The sequence below is a fragment of the Talpa europaea genome (assembly GCF_964194135.1).
Source record: "Talpa europaea genome assembly, chromosome: 15".
Classification (NCBI taxonomy): Eukaryota; Metazoa; Chordata; class Mammalia; order Eulipotyphla; family Talpidae; genus Talpa; species Talpa europaea.
The window spans coordinates 79,263,305-79,284,584 of NC_140083.1; positions in this window are offsets into that span (position 1 = coordinate 79,263,305).

The window sequence follows — 21,280 nt, forward strand, 5'->3', positions numbered from 1 at the left end:
TGGAGTTTACACTCTAAAATGTTACACCAGGCACAGGCCTGGCAAGGGATTCCCCCCACCCCCTGCCCCCTTCGGCCATTTCAGTTGTACCCACCGTTCTAAGCAGAGTCCCCTGGTCCCTTGTAGTTAAGCATGAACCAGTCCCCAGAGTAGGAAGCAAGCTTCACTCTCTTCCTTCAAGATCCTTAGCCCACAGTGTGGAGGCTACCCCCCTAGACCATCCATGCCTCCCGAAAACCCTCCTCCAGGCAACTGCCTGACAGACTCCCAGAGTCCATGAGGCCCTCCCAGTCTGGTATGTTCAAACCCCATCCTTGGCATTTGCGTCTCCGGGCCTGACACCTCCCGTCTCCATCAGGCAGGGGTCTGCCCGCGTGCCCTTGCCTGAGTCCAAGACCAGCTCCGAGGAGCAGATGGCTCATGGGAGGGCACAGGCCTGCTCGCTGTGAGAATGGACACAGGTTGGGGCTAGGGGACACTGAGAAGGGGCTTTTCTGGAGACAAGGTAGGAGGCCCTGGCTCCCTCCCACTGCTGCTTCTACAGAATCGCCACTGTGTGCGTGACTCTGGGCCCTGACAGCTCTGACAGCCTATGGCCCTAGGACTGTCAGTGTCCTAATGTGTCCAGTAGGGAGAAGGAAAATGCCAAGAGGAAGACCGGGCTGGTGTGGCCGTGGCGTCTGAGGAAAGGGCTCTCATCCCGGGAGCTGGGGCCGGCTTCTTCCAGTTTTCCCAGCATCCAAAGAAGCATCAGCAATATCCCCATCTCAGGGAGGGTGGGAAGGGGTCAGGCAACAGCTGGGGATGGAGAGCACTCGGCAAAGTAGGAGGCTGCTCAGTTACACAAGACAAGTAAGTTCCAGAGAGTTCCACAACAGTGTGCCTGTGGCTGCCAGTACTGCACTTCACACGTACACATTTGCTCAGAGGGCAGATCTCGTCCTGCGTTCTCACCACGATAAAAATAAAACAAAAGGCAGAAGGAAGCTGCCTGAAACTCTTCCCCAGCCCAGGGGGACCTGAGTCCAGAGGGCATCCTCCCTGGCCGCTTCCAGGGCCCAGCAGCCAAGTTTCCAGCGCATTCCCCTCCAGATCCCACCGGCCTGGAGAAGCACGGGGACGGGACGGCCACCTCTGTCACCCCAAGCCCTCCCGAGCATGTCAGGCTATCCTGCCCCCCCAAACACATCCTTGGAGGCCCCACGCTGGGGCTCAAGCTGTTGGGAGAGGGTGGGGCCCGATTTCAGGTGACAGTGGAGAAAGGATGGGGTGACTGATCTCGGGGGACAGAGAGGAGCGTGTTGGAGGAATGAAAGCGTCCTCTCCCTGCGGCTGAGTGGAGGCAGAGCCTGGCGGGCACCGCCCGACGCCGAGGCCTCCGCCCCTCGCCAGCTGGGCCGGCTGTTCCCATCACACCCTGGGCAGTAAAACTTGCTTTTATGGTTATTGCGGGGGTTGCTGCTTTCTGGGGGGTGCTGTTTGTGTCTGTTTATCTGTGTGCAAACACACCTGGTCCTTGCATATGTATCCATGTCTGCGGCTTGGGGGGCGGTGTGTGTGTGTGTGTGAGTGTGTGTGTGTGTGTGTCCATGAGAGCTTGTGCGGATGTGTCCAGGTGGGCCTGGGCATTCAGAGTTGCCACTTCTTGAGTTATCAGAACACACAGGCACTTCCCAGGTGTTGCTCCCTTCAATCTTCACGACAACGCTAGAAGCAAGGTATTCTAGTTCTTCCCATGTTACAGGGAGAAAAACAATGGGGGAGACTCAATAATCAGCCCAAAGGCAGATAAGTAAGAAGGCACAGTGCGGGGCCGCTGCCTCTCAGGGGACCCTGCTCTGTGGGTGCTGGCAGCGGGAGAGTCTGGGCGTCACACCCGCGTGTCCGAGGGTCTGCCTGGCCTCCACCCGCTGGGCTGTGAGCACCTCTGTGTGTCCAGGCCAAGGCCTTGGCCAGGCCAGGCCCAGCAGCCGGGGTCCCCGGAGGCATATGATCCTCCTGGGAATAGCGACCTTATTTCCTGAAGCAGAAAACAGAGTGTGTGTGCAGCTGACTCTGCACAGACAACTTTTGTCACCAAGACAGGAAATGCCAGAGCGAGGCCAGGGCCGCCCTGCGCCCCGGGAGGAAGGCAGCCTGGCCCCCTGAGGAGGGTCCGGTGTCCTCTGCAGAGGCCACCTGGGATGCGCTCAGGGGCAGCAAGGGGGGACCAGAGCAGGCTACGCCCCAGTCTCAGGGGCACCCCGACCCTCCCGGCAGGGCATGGCAGGCAGGCCCTGGAGAGGATCTGACGCCCAGGCCCGGAGATCTCCCTAGAGAGCCCCGTGCTCGCCTCCCGCCGCTCCCTCCGGAGCAGGGACCCTGCGCTTGTGGGGGCGCGGGTCAGGGGTCGCGGGGCTTGTTGGGCCCTGGGAACCCGAGCCCGGGGCGCGGGCGGGGGCGGGGCCGGGGAGCCCGCGGGGTGGCGGCCGCCGATTGGCCGGGCCGCGCTCCCACGGGCTCCCGGGCCGGGTGGCTCGCCCCGTGACTCACCCGCGCCGCCCTGGCCGCTGGCCCCGCGCCCGCTGCCCACCCGCCCCGCCCCGCTAAGCCGGGCTGGCCTGACTCAGCAGGGAGCCGCCCTTCATGGGCCTCCGGGAGTGGGGGAGCGCGACTGTCTGTCCCCTGGGAGAGCAGCCCTGCGTAGGGGGGAGCAGGCCCGGGTCCGTGCTTTTGGGGGTGCTCTGCCTCCCCCCTGAGCTTCGGGGATCCTGCTGATGGTCCTCAGTCCTCTGGGGTCTCCATATTGTTCCCTTGAGGGTGTCACTCCGTGACCGCCATTTCCAGATGTCTCAGCACCCCACCCTCCCGCCCCTGAGTGCCCCCACGGCGGCTCAGAGATGGACCCGAGGCCTGGGGCTCGGAGAGACGGGCCAGCCTGCAGGGCTTCATGTGGGGAGTTCTGCTTGGGCACCTCCACGCTGCCGGGTGCTGAAGGTCAGGGGAGCTGCCCCGCAGGCTCCTAACCCCCACCTCCGGCGGCCCTTTCTCCAGAGATCTCACAGTGAACTCGGGGTGATCCCTCCGCAGTCCCCCAAAGTGGAAAAGCCCGGTGTCCTGCAGAGGCTCTGCTTGGCAGCCCGACGCCAGCAGCTCGAGGTCACCCCTCATCCACGGCTTCTCACAGAGAACCTGGGGACCGAGGAGTCCAGGGGCGCGCAGGTGTGTGCAAGAGGCTGGATGCGAACACCGGCCTGTCTGACTCTAGAACATCACTCTTGCACCCGGGTGCTGCTCCCTAAGCCCCTGAGCCCTGAGTAGCCCCACAATGCGGACGCCACAGGGAGCCCTTGCTCTCAACTTTACCCAGGGGCTCCATCCCAAGGGGGAGACCAGGGAGGGGAACAGAAGGAAGCGGAGTGTCAGCACACGCGGGCTTGGGCGGAGGCCACAGGGTACGGTGCCAGGCCCTGTGGGAAGAGGACAGGGGAGAGACACTCCATCCCCACGGCGGGGGGCGCGCACGTGCACACACAGCGGCTGGGGCTCCCACACGCACGCACACAAGCCCAGTGTTCTGTGGGAGTCTTAGCACAGAGACTACACACAGTGTGTGTCACACTTACACATACGTGTCTCATGGGCTAGACACATGGTTTATAGGATTGCTGCCAACACAGGCACCAGGGACCGTGGAGTCACGACACACGGACTCACCGTGTTTGTAGATCATCGCAAAGCCACACGGTCAACACCACCGAGGACAGCTGGTGGGGCCTGGGACGAACGTGGGAGTTTGTCTCAGGAACAAACTAGCCCCAGGGCCTGGCCAGTCCCCAACCCGGGAAATCCAACGGTCCCCTCCCCAGACCCACTCACCCTGGGCAACCACAGCCGGCCATTGGCCCTCTGCTCTCATGGCAGTGAGCTGCTCGTGCGTGCACACACACACACACACGCAAACACACAGTCTTGTAACAAGAGAGTTCAACTCACATCAGTGTGTTCCATAAACACGACACTCACACAGGCACACTGACTTCCCACAAACACCGTCCACACGAGAACTTCACATAAACTGGCCCAGGTGCCAGTCACTCACACAAAACCACACAGGCCCCCACATGGGCCAGGGACACGAGCCTGCAACAGTCGGGGAACGCAAGTGCACCTGCAGATCAAACACGTACAAAACAGGGGTAGGTGCACAGACACGCCCCCTCCCCAAGAGGAATCCCCCAGCACAGACTGCTGCCCCTCAACTCGACCAGACAAGGCCCAGGCTTGCCCCATCGGCTCCATCCCTCCCCTGGCTCGAGACAGACCCTGCCCGGCCTGCCCCGGCCTGCCTGGGTGTGGCCCCACCCGCTCCCAGCTCCAGCTGCCAGCTCAGCACAGGGCAGGGCGCCGCTCCAGCATGTCGCCAGCCCCACCCCCTCCTCCCAGGCCTGCCACCTCAGCATCTGGGCCCCAGCCTAGGCTCCACCTAGCCCATTTCTGCAGGCAGTGGGCAGGGTGCCTGATTCCCAGAGAGGGAGCAGGGAGACCCCATTGGTCAGACCCTCGGGAGAAGGGGCAGCCAGCCCAGAGGCACCACCCCTGCCCCTTCTCGCCCCTTCTCCTTCAGATGCACCCCTCCTCTCAAGCAGTGGTGCCCCCCAGAAACAGTGACCTCCTGAACAGAGTCAGCAAACACCCTGAGCTCCAGCTCTGTCGTGTACAGGGCATCTCGCCCACCGGCCCTGGCCCAGACATCTGTCCCTCCACACACGATGGCCCTCCTCGCAGTCCCTCAGTCATCCACACCCAGCCTCTCACCTCACATCCCAGCCCTGCTGGTCACACCAAACCCCACCAGCTCCAGCTTCAGGCGGGCTCCATAAAACATGCGCAGTGGAGACCAGCGCCCCTGCGCGCGTCCAGTCACACAGACTCACACAGCACCTCTAGGTGCTCACAATCGTCCGGTACAGTCAGGCCAGCTGTGCCTGGGACAGCTGGTTGTCGGGGGCAGGTCTTTGTACCTGCTTGTGCTTGCAGTTCCCAGACATGGAGGTGGCCTTTGTTTTATCCTTTTCTGTCCCTATTCTGAAGCTATGATAAGCCTGGCTGGGGCAGGGGCTGGGAGATGTCACCCCAGACACCAGGAACCATAACCTCACGGACCAACCCCCGACTCAGGGACAGAAGCAGACACTGGCCAATAGATGGTCTGAGCACAGGGCCAGGGACTGTGGCCCACGAGGTGGGCTAGGGGAGGGGTGCAGGTCTGGGCCTGCTTTCTGAGGTTGCAAGGGACAATGACAAAATGGTGGCAGTAAAGTTCCCAGAGGCCCAGGCCCTGGAGGGGAGACGGGCAGGTCTGAGGGCCCCCAGACTCTCCTCCCGGGTACCTCTCTCTCTTCCTCTGTTGGCTTAAGAGTCAAGCAAAAGGCATTTTAAAAGCCCCCACTGTGTGCTTGGGGGCAGGTCCTGTTCTGCTCCTTGGGCGGGGGACTGGAGCTGGGGTGAGCTGGCAGGCCCTCCTCCTTATGGATGTTACACTTCTAGGAAAAAAATGTTTTTAACTCCCACACGGGTGCAGAGCCGTGCCTCTCAGGGGCACGCGGATGGCCTCCCTGCCTGTCTGAGCCTGTGCACACACAGCTCCCCACGTGAGCAGCTCCTTGTCTGCCCCTGGGGCCATCTGTGCATGCACTCACCGCACACACCTGCACACGCGCACCCATGGCAGAGCCCACTCAGGCACACCCACTCCCTGCCTGTCCCCCCTCTGTGCTGCCGAGGCTGCAGCTGCCAGGGGTGCGGGTGGTCAGGCCTGCAGCTCATTTCAGCAACAGCTATTTACAGTCGCCTGCTCTGTGCTAGGCTTGGGAAGCCTTCCAGGCAGACTTGGCCCTGGCCGAGCTCACCATCTGCTGGGGAGACTGCAGTGCAATGAAAAAGGCCATGGGGGAGTCCCGGTGGTGCGGGGGGTGCCTCAGAGGGGACACGGACTCCAGGAGACAGAGCATCCTAACTAAGTTAGAAAGATGAAATGTTTACCATGGGCCGGTAAGGAGATGCAGTGCAGGGGGGGAGGGGAGAAAGCACGTGAAGACTGAGGGGTGTGGGGGTGTTCAGCTCCCCCAAGAACCTGCAAGGTGCAGGGGGGTGGTGGGAATTGTGGCTGCACAGATCTTCAGCAGGACAGGCAGGGCCTTGAACACCAAGCTGGACGGCTTGGGTGTCTCCAGGAAGGACTTTGAGCCCGTCTGTGACTTGACCAGAATCAAACTGAGGGAGCACCAGGGAGGCAGGCACACTGCCTGGACACCTAAGTCCCCGCCCTGGCTCTGCCAGCAGCTTATGGACTCCCCTTTCTGAGCCTCCAAAACAGCAGGCCTCTGTGCTGCTGACCCTGGGGCAGCTGCGCTCAGATGGGGCAGGAGTCCCCGCCTCCAGAGCCAGGAACCCCTGGACATCCGCGTGCACAGCTCCAGGGCCCTGCCCACAGCCATGCCCCTCCCCAGGATCCCCTCCCTGTCTTCCTCAGCTGTGGGAGTCCAGAGCCTGCCACCTACCGGAAGGCAGGAGCCAGCAACCAGGCGCCCGACATGTGGCGCCCTCTAGGGGAACCCCTGCCACCTCTCACCTGGTACTCAAACCTCCAGTGCCCCAGCAGAGGACACACACCTGCAGGAGCAGGACTGCCCCCTGCTCCTCAGTGCCCGCAGCCCACACTCCTTACACCCCCTACATATGACAATGACCCAGGGGTGCCAGGCCTGCAGGGCATAGGTGGATGGAACTGCAATGCACCCAGGCTCCACTCGCCAAGCCATAGCCTGACCCCAGGCGGCATCCCCCACGAGGATGGAGCTGCCTCCGATTTGCACAAAAGCACCCTGGGGCTAGTGGAGGAGCAGTCCTGGAGCCTGCCGGGGCTGCTCTGGAAATGGGGAGGAAGCTGGGGCCTGCCGGCTCTGCTCCTAGGAGTGGCTAACGCAGCTTCTTCCCTGCTCCTCTGCTGCCCCCAAGTGGACTCGGCTTGTACTCTCACTCGAGGCCGCGTCACTGGGGACCGCGGGCCAGACAGTGGGCTCTCAGCGGCCCAGACTGGCTGAGCAGCAGGTCACCCCGAAAGAGGAACACTCAGGGCTCACTGTGTCCCGCAGGTCCCCACCACAGCACTGCTCCCGGGGGCCAATGACCGAACTCTCAAATTCTGGCAAATAGAGGCAGGAACTAGTATTGGAAATGTTGCCACCTCTGTCACCTGCCTCCCTCTACCCCCTCCACGCAGGCCTGATGCTGATGTGCAAAGCCAGACCAGCCCGTCTCTCTACTTTGAACCAGAACCCAAAGATATTTTTCCTTTTATTTTTTTTTAATTGTATCAATTTGCCAATCATTTGTATAACTATATTTTGGGGGGTACAATTCACACCCCCATCTGTGCACATGCTTCATTCACCCTCTACCAACACCAGTGCCAATGCCCTCCCCTCCCCTCGCTGCCTCTCCTACCCTCTCATGCCCCCTCCCACCCATGCCCTTTGGTAACCAGTATATTTTCATAGTCTAAGAATTATTTCTGCTGTTTTGCCAGTTTGTTTTCTTAAGCTGTTTATGTTCTACAACTGAATGAGACCGTCCAGTAACTGTCTTTCACTTTCTGATTTCACTAAGATAATCACTTCAATTCTATCCGTTTTGTTCCAAATGCATTATTTCCTCTTTTTCTATAGCTGAGTAGTATTCCACTGAGTATATATTCCACAATTTCTTCATCCACGGGCACTTAGGCCGGTTCCATAACTTGGCTATTGTTGTTAACGCTGCTGTGAACATGGGCATGCAGACACCTTTCCTATTAGAGTTTGCATGTCCTTTGGGTAAGTCCCTGCAGTTGATTGCTGGATCATATGGGATTTCTATTGTATTTTTTAAAAGATTTATTTATTTATGCATACAAGAGCTGGGGTTCAGGCCAGAGGTGCAGGAGTGAGAAGATTCACGGAAGAGAGTGGGGAACAGAACAGGCAGATTGACTGAAAAACACTGTTGAGGGGCGCAGTGGGCGAGACAGGAGAGGTCTGCTCACATGTGGGTTGCTCCCTGGCCAACCGGGGATCGAAATCGTGTTACAATGGCTGTTAGTACTGTCTTTAACCCCTGCGCCACCCAGGAGACCCTCTATTTGTATTTTTTTTTTAAAAATCTCCATACCATTTTCCATGGAGGCCACACCAAGTTACATTCCCCCAATAGTGCTTTTTCTCCACATCCTTGCCAACATTTGTTATTTCCAATCTTTTTGAGATGGGCCATTCTCACAGGGCTGAGGTAGTATCTTATTGTGGTTTTCCCTGAATTCCCCTTATTATGAGTGATGCTGAGTATTTTCTCACATGCCTGTTACCATCTGAATGTTGTCTTTAGAGAAATGTCTACTTAGATCTTTTGCCCATTTTTTTAATTTGGTTGGTTGTTTGTTGCTACTGGGTTGCGTGAGGTCTTTATATATTTTAGAAATGAAACCGTTGTAGGTTATATGATATGCAAATATTTTCCCCCAGGCTGGAGGTTACCTTTTTGTTTTGTGGTGATTTTTTTCAGTACAAAGGCTTTTCAGTTTGATGTATTCCCATTTATTGTTCCTTTTGTTTGCCTTGCTATTAGAGTTGCTTCTCCAAATACATCTGTGATTGATGTCCAGAGTGCATCATCTATGTTTTCTTTTATATGTTTTATGGTTTCAGGTCTCACATCCAAGTTTTTAAACCATTTTGAATTAATTTTTGTGTGTGGAGTTAAATATGGATGTAGTGTCTTTGTTGTTGTTGTTGTTGTTGTGGGACAGCCGGGGAACAAACCAGCGATCGACCCGCTGCGCCACCAGGGGAGGCCCATAGTGTCTTTTTTTTTAATTTGCATGAGGCTATCCAAATTTCCCAACATCATTTGTTAAAGAGACTTTCTCTTTTTGCATTGTGTGTTCATGGCAACCTTGTCAAAGATTCACTGTCTATATTTGTGTAGGTTTATTTCTGGACTCTACTCCATAGGCACTGAGGCCGGTTCCATAACTAGGCTGTTGTTTATAACACTGCTGTGAACATAGGAGTGCAAACACCTTTCGTATCAGAGTTTTAATATCCTTTGGGTAAATCCTATTTCAATTACTTCTGCTCTAATTTGTATTAGTTCCCTCCTTCTGTTGATTTTTTGGTTTCATTTGTCTTTTTCCAGTTCCTCCAAAGATATGTTTGGCTTGGTGATCTGGTTAAGATGGTGTATTTTTTAAACATTTTAACTACCAACATTTAAAAATCAGGAATTCCAGGGCCTCCCCGGTGGCGCAGCGGTTGAGCGCTGGGTTGCGAAGCTGCCCGCGGCCTCTGCGGTGCCGGTTCGATCCCCGGCTGCTCCCCGGCCACCAGAGGAGGGTCCCACATGGCGCGCAGACCTCTCCTGCCGCCCGCCCGCTGCTCCCCTCAGCAGTGTACTTGGGTCCTTCTGCCTGCTCTGCTCCCCGCTCTGACTCTAGTGAATTCTCTCACCCTCCCGCGCTTCTGACTGTACCCAGTGCTTGTATAAACAAAACAAACAAACCAGCAAACAAATAAATAAAAGCATGCCTCTATTAAAAAAAAAAAATTATAAAAAAAAAATAAAAAAATAAAAATCAGGAATTCCAGACTTCAGGTTTCTGTCGCACACATAAGTTCTGAACACTCTGGGACCACATCCTTGCATGTCTTCAGCAGGTAAGTAAAGGGACTGCTGAGGCGGGGCCCCAACATTTGGGGAAGCAGAAAATGGTACGAAAGGACACTCCCAGCTCCCCTGTTCTTCTGACCCCAACTCCACAGCCAATCCATCCCATATTTCCAGGGACCTCCCACATACAAGCCTGTGGACATCCTTACAGCTCTTCCAAGGCTTGTCTATATTAATCCAAAAGATATACAATGTGAGCTACAGATGCAGTTTTTTTTATTTTAAATTTTCTAGTATCCACACTCACAAAGTAAAAAGAAACATATAGGCTTAATGTTTAATGTACATTTATTTAACCCAATACAACGAACCCTTGAACAACACAAGTGGAAATGGTGAAATGATGAGTCAACTTATCAGCAGCTTTTTTTTTTTTTTTTTTTTTTTTTTGGCTATACCCAGGTTTCACACTCATGGATTCAACCAACCACAGTGTTGTAGATACGGAGGGCTGACTATAAGTTATACTGGATTTTCACCTGGAGGGGCTGGGGGGATCAGCCCCTCATTGTTCAAGGACCAGCTATATACCCAAAATATTATTTTAACATAAAATCAATATTTAAAATTTTGATATTTTACATTCTTTTTTCTCATACAGTCTTCAAGTCCCAGTGTCTACTTTATACTTACAGCACACGGCAATTCAGCCACATTTCAAGTCCTCAATAGCTACATGTAGCTAGCAGTTGCCTGGAAGGACAATGCAATTCTAGACATTCCCCAAACAGCCAAATCAACCATCCCCCCAACACACATCCACATGCCCACAGTCAGGACCAGTAGTGCACAGTAGGCGGGACCTGGGGAATCAGCTCGAACAGTTCCTGAAAGCAAGTTCAGGGGTCTGGACAGAACCCAGGAGACACAGGCTCTGCTGGAGAGGCTGGACCTCTTTGGCTCCTTGGACTCCGCACCAGGGTAGAGGAGTATAGTCAGAGGGAATCAGAGTAGGGCCTGCTAAAACAAGAGCCTGTCCTTTAACTGTCAAAAGATTAACAATGGTGCTTCATTTAAAGTGATAATAATAGAATAAATAAAATAAAATAAAGCAAGAGCCCTATGTCAGGAATGCCTCTGGTCCAGGTATTATACAAGTAATTCTAGTTTGCCATACTCCTCACCATGCCCTTTTACTGACCCACAATGAAGGCCTTGTCAGATGCCATTTTCATGCTTGTATGATCTTATGTTAGCAGTTAAATGAAAATTAAACCATCTGTGTGCCCATATTCCAATCTACAGTAGAACAAAGGTCAGCTTGTTTCAAAAGAATGCAGAAAGCGGGCCTCCCCGGTGGCGCAGCGGTTGAGTGCTGCGCGCCCTCTGCGGCACCGGTTCGATCCCCGGCTGCTCCCCGGCCACCAGAGGAGGGTCCCACATGGCGCGCAGACCTCTCCTGCCGCCTGCTGCTCCCCTCAGCAGTGTACTTCTGTCCTGCTGCCTGTTCTGCTCCCCGCTCTGGCTCTGGTGAATTCTCTCACCCTCCCGCGCTTCTGACTGTACCCAGTGCATGTATAAACAAAAAGCAAATAAATAAATAAATAAATAAATAACATGCCTCTATATAAAAAAAAAAAGAATGCAGAAAGCATCATTCTTTGTGAATATGAACATTTTTCATGTGTTTATCCACTTTTTTTACCCTTACTATCTTTTTCCTTAGCTGTCTGGCCCCTTGTAAGGGCAGGAAGGACACAGTGCAGGTTTTCTATCATTCCAGCAGACGGGGTAAGGAGAAGAGAGAGTCCTGGAGACCTCAGTGGCTTTTCAGGCTTTTATTGGGATTTACCAGGTACACGGCTGGCAAAGGGTGCCAGGGGGCCGGGAGACTGGCAGGCCTCCCAGCCCCCAGCAAGTCTTCACTCTGTCTGGGCTCTCTGGCATTCTCTGGCAGTCTCTGCTTCTCTGCTCCTCCATTTGTTCTTCTGGTTCTGCTGGCGTCCCCGTGACGCCACCCTTATAAGCGCAGTATGAGCCCAGGTGAATCCCATCTCCATATGCCCACACCCTACTCCAGGTGCCCGCCATCAGCCATGCATTCAGGACCACAAGGATCCATCATCCATCCTAATGGCGGGAGGGCAGAAAAGCCTGATATCACTACTTACCCTACACCCCTGTTGGCATTTGAATTCTGACCTCCTAAGTCTTCAGTCGCCTGTGTTCTCACCATTCCAACAGGCCAATAGAAGACCAGTAGCTGGATGAAGAGGTGTCAGGGGAAGCTTCCAGGATCAGAGTCCCTGCCCTGGAGAAGGCTTTTGGCAGAGCCTGCCCAGAAAGGCCGCCAGGGGGCACTTGAAGCCCAGAGAAAGTGACCTCTGACCCCAAGGTAAGGAAGTGCTCCTCCCCCCACCCCACCTGCCCACCAGGTGGCCGGCTCCCAGGTTCTCTTCTAGTCCCACAAGTTTCCCTTATGTCCAAAGGAGGGAGGGGCGGGGGGGGGGGGTGCCGGTTGTGAGACAATTGGGGAAAACTCCAAATGTAGAGCCCTTTGTTCAGACCCAAGGCCTGCAGCTGTGAGGGACTGGCTTTCTCCCCAGCCCCAGGCCATGCCCTCACCTGCACAATGAGAACTGAACTTCCTCCCAGGGAACAGCTGAGAATCTCACCAGAGAAGCCTTTGTAAGAACTTTGAAAACTGCGAAACCCTGGGGGGCCTCCCTGGTGGTGCAAGGGGTGGGCAATCCACAGCCTCTGCAGCACAGTTTGATCCCCAGCCAGCCAAGGAGAAACCCACATGGCACAGCAGACCTCTCCTGTCTCGCCCGCTGCTCCCCATCAGCAGGGTACTTCGGTCAGTCTGCCTGTTCTGTCCCTGCTCTGTCTCTGGTGAATCCTCTCATCCCCCTGCATCTCTGGCCTGTGCCCCAGCTCTTGTATGCATAAATAAATAAATCTTAAAAAAGAAAAAAAAAAAGCCTGCAAAACCCTGGACACAAGTGAGGCGTGAAAAAGCTGAGCAGAGGAAAGGAGGGCCACGGGCAGCTGCTTGGGCCCTTTCCAGACTCTTGCTGCTTCCACCTGGGCCTCTAGGGTGTGGTGGGGGAGACTCACGGAAGGGAGTCGGAGAAGAAAAAAGCCTCTATTTACAGTTCACAGGAAACGCTCACACACAATGTCCACCCAAGCTCACAGCCCCTGGGGTGGGGATAAGATGTCCCTACTTCGGGGCCTCCCCGGTGGCGCAGCGGTAGAGCGCTGGGTTGCGAAGCTGCCCGCGGCCTCTGCGGAGCCGGTTCGATCCCCGGCTGCTCCCCGGCCACCAGAGGAGGGTCCCACATGGCGCGCAGACCTCTCCTGCCGCCCGCTGCTCCCCTCAGCAGTGTCCTTCGGTCCTTCTGCCTGCTCTGCTCCCCGCTCTGGCTCTGGTGAATCCTCTCACCCTCCCGCGCCTCTGACTGTACCCAGTGCTTGTATAAACAAAACAAAACAAAACAAAAAACAAACAAACAAGCAAAACAAATAAAGAAAAAAAAAAAAAGATGTCCCCACTTCACTGGCAGCAAACTGAAGTTCAAAGAGGAAAGGCAATGCCCAAGATCACAGGCCTACCAGGGGCAGCACCTGCATGTCCACCCAGGAATTCTGACCTTTACCCAGCGCCCTTCCCATATGACTAACTCTAAGTCACCTGTCCCCATCGGGAGATGCCAGCTTCCTCTTCCCAGAGCACCACTTCGATCAGTCACTTCCTTAACCTCAACCCAAACAATCTCCAGGGGCCTCCCTGGTGGTGCAAGCGGTTAAGACGAAGCACTATGAAGCTACGCGCAGCTACTGCAGCAGAGTTCAATCCCCAGCCAGGGAGGTGACCCATATGATGCAGCAGACCTCTCCTGTCTCGCCCGCTGCTCCCCTCAGCAGTGTGTTTCAGTCAGTCAGTCTGCCTGTTCTGTTCCCTGCTCTGCCTCTGGTGATTCCTCTCATCTCCCCCAACCTCTGGCCTGTACCCCAGTTCTTTATGCATAAATAAATAAATCTTTAAAAAAAAAAAAAACAATAACAACAACAATCTCCAGTGATACCCAGTGCTTCTGAGACCCAGAACAAATTTCTCATATCTGCATTCCAGGCCTCCATGACTCACCAAAATGTCCAAAATATAACATGGCACAGCTAGAAGACATATCAGCAACAACACTGTCCAGCCCTGCTTTGTTCAAGAAGAGGCAGCTGGGGCCTAGAGAGGGGAGGGGTTTCCCTGACACCTCAGAGCAGGTCAAGTGCAGACACAGGACAACGCTTGGAAGCCAGTTTGTTTACCAGCGTCAGTCACTGCTCGTTCCTCCAGCTCATCCGGCAGCTACAGCCCTGAGACACGCTGATGTGGTCACTACATTTGAATCAGCTTTGGTTGCAAGTAACCGAAAAACCCAAAATAAAAGTGGCTCAATTCAGACAGATATTTTTCTTTTCTTTTTTTTTTTTTTAGATTTATTTATTTATGCACACAAGAACTGGAGTGTAAACCAGAGGTGCAGGAGGTGAGAATGTTCACCAGAGGCACAGTGGGGAGCAGAACAAGCAGACTGACTGAAACACACTGCTGAGGGGAGCAGCGGGCGAGACAGGAGAGGTCTGCTGCACCATGTAGGGATTCTGTGTTCAAACCTAAGCCTCTGCTAGGTTCTGAAGAATCAGTAGAGAACCAGGCAGATGTGTCCTTGTCCCCAAGGACCAGATGTAGGACAGTCTAGGGGACTTATAGGCTGACTTTCATAAAATCCCACTGCAGCTAAGGGAATGACTACAGGATACTTACAGAAAACCCCACCTAGCCTATGGCATCTAGAAGGTTTTCCTGGGAAAGCCACATTAAGGCCACACTCTGAAGAATGACCAGAAAGCTTCCAAGTATGCACAGAAAAGGCAGCGTGTTCCAAGCAGAGAGAACAGCGTGTGCACTGGTGCTGCTCCTCGGAAACCGTGAGGTAAGCCAAGCACTGGGAAGCCAGCTCCAGTGAGTCAGAGAGAGAGGAGAGTGAGGCCAGAGCAGGCCCAGCCTGTGGGCCCAGCCAGGACCCAAGGCTTTATCCAAGGGTCAACATTAAGGGAGAGTCAAGCACTCTCACTGAACCTGATTTGTATTTTTTGTTTTTTTTGTTTTTTTGTTTTTAATAGAGGCATGTTTTATTTATTTGTTTGTTTGTTTTTTGTTTATACATGCACTGGGTACAGTCAGAAGCGCGGGAGGGTGAGAGAATTCACCAGAGCCAGAGCTGGGAGCAGAGCAGGCAGAAGGACCGAAGTACACTGCTGAGGGGAGCAGCGGGCGGCAGGAGAGGTCTGCGCGCCATGTGGGACCCTCCTCCAGTGGCCGGGGAGCAGCCGGGGATCGAACCAGCGCCGCAGAGGTCGCCGGCAGCTTCGCAACCCAGCGTTCAACCACTGCGCCACCGGGGAGGCCCCCTGATTTGTATTTTTAAAGGACACTCTGATCCAAGGGAATATCATTATTTGCAGATGATATACCCTTAAAGATCCATGGAAAAATAAATTTAAATAATAAGCCAGTTCAGTAAAGTAGCAGGATACAAAAGTGTCCTGGACACAAAAGCAATACACGAAAGTCAGTTGCCTTCCTATATGCAAACAATTGTTCTGAAGAGGAAGAAATTGAGAGAATCATCCCATTTACAATTGTACCCAAAAAATTAAATACCTGACAGTAAACCTAACAAAGGAAGTGAAGGACCTATACAAGGAAAATTATAAAACATTTTTAAAAGAAATAGAAGACACAAGGAAATAGGAAGATACTCCCTGCTCATGGATTGGAAGAGTCAACATTATCAAAATGGCCATCCTACCCAAAGCAATTTACGGATTCAACGCAATTCCCAAAAAAAAAAAAAAAAAAAAAAAAAAACCTCAGTGGTGTTCTTCAAAACAATGGAGCAAATATTACTGAAATTCATATGGAATCCCAAACCTCTCCTAACTAGAAGGTAGCATAATAGAGGTACTACACTTCCAGACTTCAAACTCTACTACAAAGTCACAATAGTAAAAAATCATGGTACTGGAACAAAAACAGACACACATACCAATGTAATAGAAAGTCCAGAAATAAAATCGCACATACATGGTCAATTAATCTATGACAAAGGAGCAAAGAATATACACTGGAGCCAGACAAGTCTCTTCAACAAATGAGGCTTGGAAACGTGGATTGCCACATACGAAAGAATGAAACTAGACTACTATCTTACATCATGAACAAAAGTCAACTCAAAATGGATAAAAACTTGGATGTAAGACCCAAAACCAAAAAATACATAGAAGAAAACACAGGTAAAACACCCCGTGACATAAACTTCAGAAACACCTTTGAGAACTTGTCTCTAAGAAGCAGGGGAAACAAAGGAGAGTTTGAACAGCGAGCACTGTATCAAACTAAAAAGCCTCTGCACAGCAGAAGAGATAGTAACCAAAATGAAAAGACACCCTACTAAATGAGAGAAAATAGTTGCAGACCCATACATCTGAGAAGGGGCTGATATCGAACATCTACAGAGCTCACACAACTCAACAAAAACAAATCAGAGACCTGATCAAAAAATGGGCAGAAGAGTAAATAGATACTTCTTCAAAGAAGGAATGTACATGTTCAACAGGTAAATGAAAAAAATTTCATCATCACTTTTTATCAGGGAAATGCAAGTCAAAACCACAATGAGGGGCCTCCCTGGTGGCGCAAGGGGTTAAGCACCACACTATGAAGCAATCCGCAGCTTCTGCAGCACGAGTTCAATCCCCGGCCAGCCAAAGAGTACCCCACATGGCGAAGCAGACCTTTCCTGTCTCACCCACTGCTCCCCTCAGCAGAGTATTTCAGTCAGTCTGCCTGTTCTGTTCCCTGCTTTGTCTCTGGTGAATCCTCTCACCCCCTGCATCTCTGGCCTGTACCCCAGCTCTTGTATGCATAAATAAATAAATCTTTTTTTAAAAAATTAAAAAAAAAACACAATGAGACACCACCTTCCACCAGCGAAAATGGCCCACATTTAAAAAGCCAGAAATAACAGGTGCTGGTAAGGATGTGGAGAAAAAGGAACCTCTTACACAGCTGGTGTGGATGTAAACTAGTCAGCCACTAGAGAACAACCTGTGGAGTTTCCTCAAAACACTAGAAATGGATCTGCCATACAACCCAGCTATTCCACTCCAAAGAATCTAACCAAAGAACACAAAACACTAATTCAAAAGGAAACCTGTAACCCTATGTTTATTACAGCACCATTTACAATAGCCAAGATATAGAAACAACCTAAGGGCTCCAAAACAGATGAATGGATCAAGAAGATGCAGCATATATACACAATGGAATACTACACCGTCATCAAAAAAGATAAACTCACACCATTTAGGGCAACATGAATGGAGCTGAAAGGGTTGATACTAAGCAAAATAAGTCAGAAGGGAAAAGATAAACATAGGATGGTATGGTCAATATGTTCAACTGAGCCCCACCCGCTCCTCCCTGAAGTTACTATTCTATCAGATCCTGCACCCAGCTGGTGGGGCAGGGGTGGGGTGCCGCCAAGGGTCACATGAATAGTCTCAAGTCTCCACACCCGGGGTGTTTGCTCAGGGAAGGGCAGGGAACCTCCAAGGAAAATTGCCTTTCTCCCAGCCTTCTTCCTTCCTTTTGAGGTTGGGATGGAATGGTGTAGAAAAACCAACACAGGGTCAGACACAGACCAGCCTTGAAAGCTAACCAGAGATAGGCGCCATCCAGGAGGGGAGTGCGAGAGGGAAGAGGTAGGGAGGAGAAAAAAGTAGGGTGAAGGGGGTGGAGAGCACGGGGAATATGATGAGGGACTATGGGTGCTTTGGTGGTGGGAAAACTACAGTGACCACACCTGAGGGGAGAAATCACATATTATCCAAAAATTAACATCAATGTAAAACAAGGTATTATACTTAAAATGTTTCATTTTCATTTTAATTTAAAAACAATTGTAGGGGGTCTCCCTTGTGGTTCAAGGGGTGAAATATCAGCACTATGAAGCTATCTGCAGCCACTGCAGCACAAAAGTTTGATCCTCGGCCAGGGAGCTACCCACATGGTGCAGCAGACCTCTCCTGATTCGCCTGCTACTCCCCTCAGCAGTGTATTTCAGTAGATTCACCTGTTCTGCTCCCCACTCTGTCTCTGGTGAATCCTCTCACTTCCCACACCTATGGCCTGTACCCCAGCTCTTATATGCATAAATAAATAAATGAAATAAATCTTTAAAAAAATAAAACTGTAACGAAACATTAAAACATAAATAAATACATACACACATACATAAATCAGTGGTGGCCATTGGTGGAGTGGACTCATTTTGCAGATGCAAAAAATGGTGAGGCAGCAACTAACATACATGCTATGGAAGGAACAGATGTTGAGTGAAGGTCAAAGCCAGATACATAACACGATCTACAGCATCATACCCCACTGCCTAGCATTTGCGTATGTGTCACACACGCATGTACAAACTTCCTTAATGCTGGGGATGCATTCTGAGCAATGGGTCCTTAGGCCATTCCATCATTGTGCAGATGCCAGGGTGTCATTACACAGACCTGGAGGGCAGGGCTTGCTGCACCCCTGGCTTTGGGGCCACTGTCATGTGTGCAGTCCACCCCCGACACCACATCTTTTTTTTTTAAAGAATCATTTATTTATGCATACAAGAGCTGGGGTACAGGCCAGAGATATGGGGGGTAAAAGAATTCACCAGAGACAGAGTGGGAAGTAGAAAAGGCAGATTGACCGAAGTGCACTGCTGAGGGGAGCAGCAGGCGAGACAGGAGAGGTCTGCTGCGCCTTGTGGGTAGTTCCCTGGCCGTCAGGGGATCGAACTCGTGCTGCAGAGGCTGCGGGCAGCTTCATGGGTTGCTCTTAACCCCCTGCGCCACCAGGGAGGCCACCCTGACAGCACATCTTTAAACAATACATGTTGGCATGTAAACTCTGCTTGGAATGATTTACAAAAAACAGTTAACGTGGTTTCCTGTGGGAAAGAAGTTGAGTGACAGGTTATACACAACAGTCCCCAAACATAAGAGGTGCACGCTAAAATGGGGTCCTGCCATCCACCGTGTAAAGACAAAGGAAGCAGACTCTTAGTGTGACCGATCTTTGAAAGAATTAGTGTGTACAGAGAGACGAGAAGAAAGGATATTCCTAATAAAACTCTGAAAAGTACCCATCCCCTCATGGGCTAATGCCTAGCCAGAGTTGGCCAGAGGCGGGGCACCGAGGTCTGGAAGCTTGTCACAAGTCTAGAGCACCTTCTGATGGGGAACATGAGGGGTTCATGAAGCAGACCCCAAAGAGCTGGGACAGAAGGAGATATCAGCAAGATAACCGCTGCCCTTGTCAGCCTCCCCACATGCCTCTCACTCACATGACTCTTCCAAGTATCTCTACATCTCCATGAGTCTCCTTCAAAATCCCCCCAAGTCCTTGGGTACAAGTGAGAGCTGGAGAAGCAAGAGCCCCGGAGCCCGCCCACCTTCCCTGTTGTATGTCTTCGCCTGGCTGCTCAGCTCCGCCGCAGGGCCCAGGTGGCTGCGTGTGGGTGGGGCAGGGAACGTGTGAGGAGGGACGACGCCCTTTTGCAATTTAGAATCATATGCAGGATATTTACTACCTACTCAAAAACAAAAACAAGGTTAAAATTCCTTGCGCTCCCTCTCACACGTGTGTAAGATGCAGTCTTGTCAGAGACCTGGCCCAGGGTCAGCTGCCGCTGATGCGGTCCCCTCAGGCATGCGTCACTTATGGGGGGTCTTATGGGGGGGCTCTGCCTGCCTCCCAGCATCTCAGAGGTTGAAATGTCATGAGGCAGATGATGTGCCAGCAAACACAGGCATTTCAGAAAACTTAATTCCCATCCTTCTGTTTCCTCATCTAAATGAGCAGTGGCCGTCCAGCTGTTCTGTTTGTCTAAACACTGAATCATGAAAGGCGTGCGTTTTCTAAATCTGACTGTCCTTGAACACAAAAGAAAAGGCAGAAAGAGAGGCAATTCTCCCTGGACCTGGAGACCTGGAGGTTGCTGCCTTTCCCTGAACAAACACCCAGGGCATGGAAACGTGAAACCACCTGACCTGTGTAGTCCCAGGCTACACACACACACACACACACACACACACACACACACACACAAGCTGGGGCAGGATCTGATAAGAGCATGGCGCCTTCAGGGAGCAGCTGGTGGGGCTCAACTGAAAATACTGACTTGGAGCCTCAATGAACGGGAGGTCCCACCAGGCGCTGCACCTACCTCAGGCTCTAGCACCCCCTCCCCTCCCCTCCCCCCCCACTCCTGGGAACCTGCCACATGTCAACAGAAGGCAGAAGGTTGGTATTTGTTCTATAAAATTTTTGTCTCAGTTATATATACAAATGCTGCAGCTTATAATAAAAATGAATTTCTGACTACGAGCCATCGCCAAAGAGAGCCGCTGAGAAATGGCATTTTTTTTTTTTTTAGATTTATTTATTTATTTATACAAGCACTGGGGACAGTCAGAAGCGCGGGAGGGCGAGAGAATTCACCAGAGCCAGAGCGGGGAGCAGAGCAGGCAGAAGGACCGAAGTACACTGCTGAGGGGAGCAGCGGGCGGCAGGAGAGGTCTGCGCGCCATGTGGGACCCTCCTCCGGTGGCCGGGGAGCAGCAGGGGATCGAACCGGAGCTGAGGAGGCTGCAGGCAGCTTCGCAACCCAGCGCTCAACCGCTGCGCCACCAGGGAGGCCCAGAAATGGCATTTTTAACTTTGTGCTAGAAAAGTGAAGTCCTTCATTGTGAACAGGGGGACGTGGGGTGTGGGGGACGTGGGGTGGCTGCCCGGGCAGTCTAGGAGCAGCTCCGTTGCTGTGGGCGGCGAGGGAGGCAGTGAGAGGTGACCTGGGATGGGTGCCAGGGCCTGGGGCCCCAAGGACCAGGGGCCAAGGAGCCCCGGGAGGCCCCAGCAAGCCATGAGCCTGACCCTCCTGTCCCGGGCTGTCCCCACTGTTGTCCCCTCTGCATGTTTTATTCTCCCTCGGTGTTTCAGAGAGTCTGCAAAAGCCCCACGTCAGTCACGACAAGTAAGGCTTTGTCCACACTCAGTGTTAATCGGCCAGCGTGTCAGCTGGGACTCCGCGGTGGTGGCAGGGGGCTGACGGCACTGACCGCTCCTGCCCTAAACCCTGGAGACAGCGTTTCCCCAAACACGGGCAGATCCCTTTCACACTTCACAGAGCCTGCACACGGCATATACACACAGACACCCTCCATGCGCAAACACAACACACACCCTTCACACACACGCAAACTGCATGCAAGAGGGGAGAAAGAAGTGATGAGAAGCGATGAGGGTGGGTGAGACTGAGTGGAGCAGGGGAGAGAGCACTTATCAGAACCAAAGCCCATGCTACCTTGGCTTCTAGAAGTTGGTGTGTGGCACACCCTAATTCCTGAGAATGAACTCTGGGCCTCGGAAGTGATGGGAAAGCCAGGACGCCTCAGTCCCTGGTTGCAAAGGAAT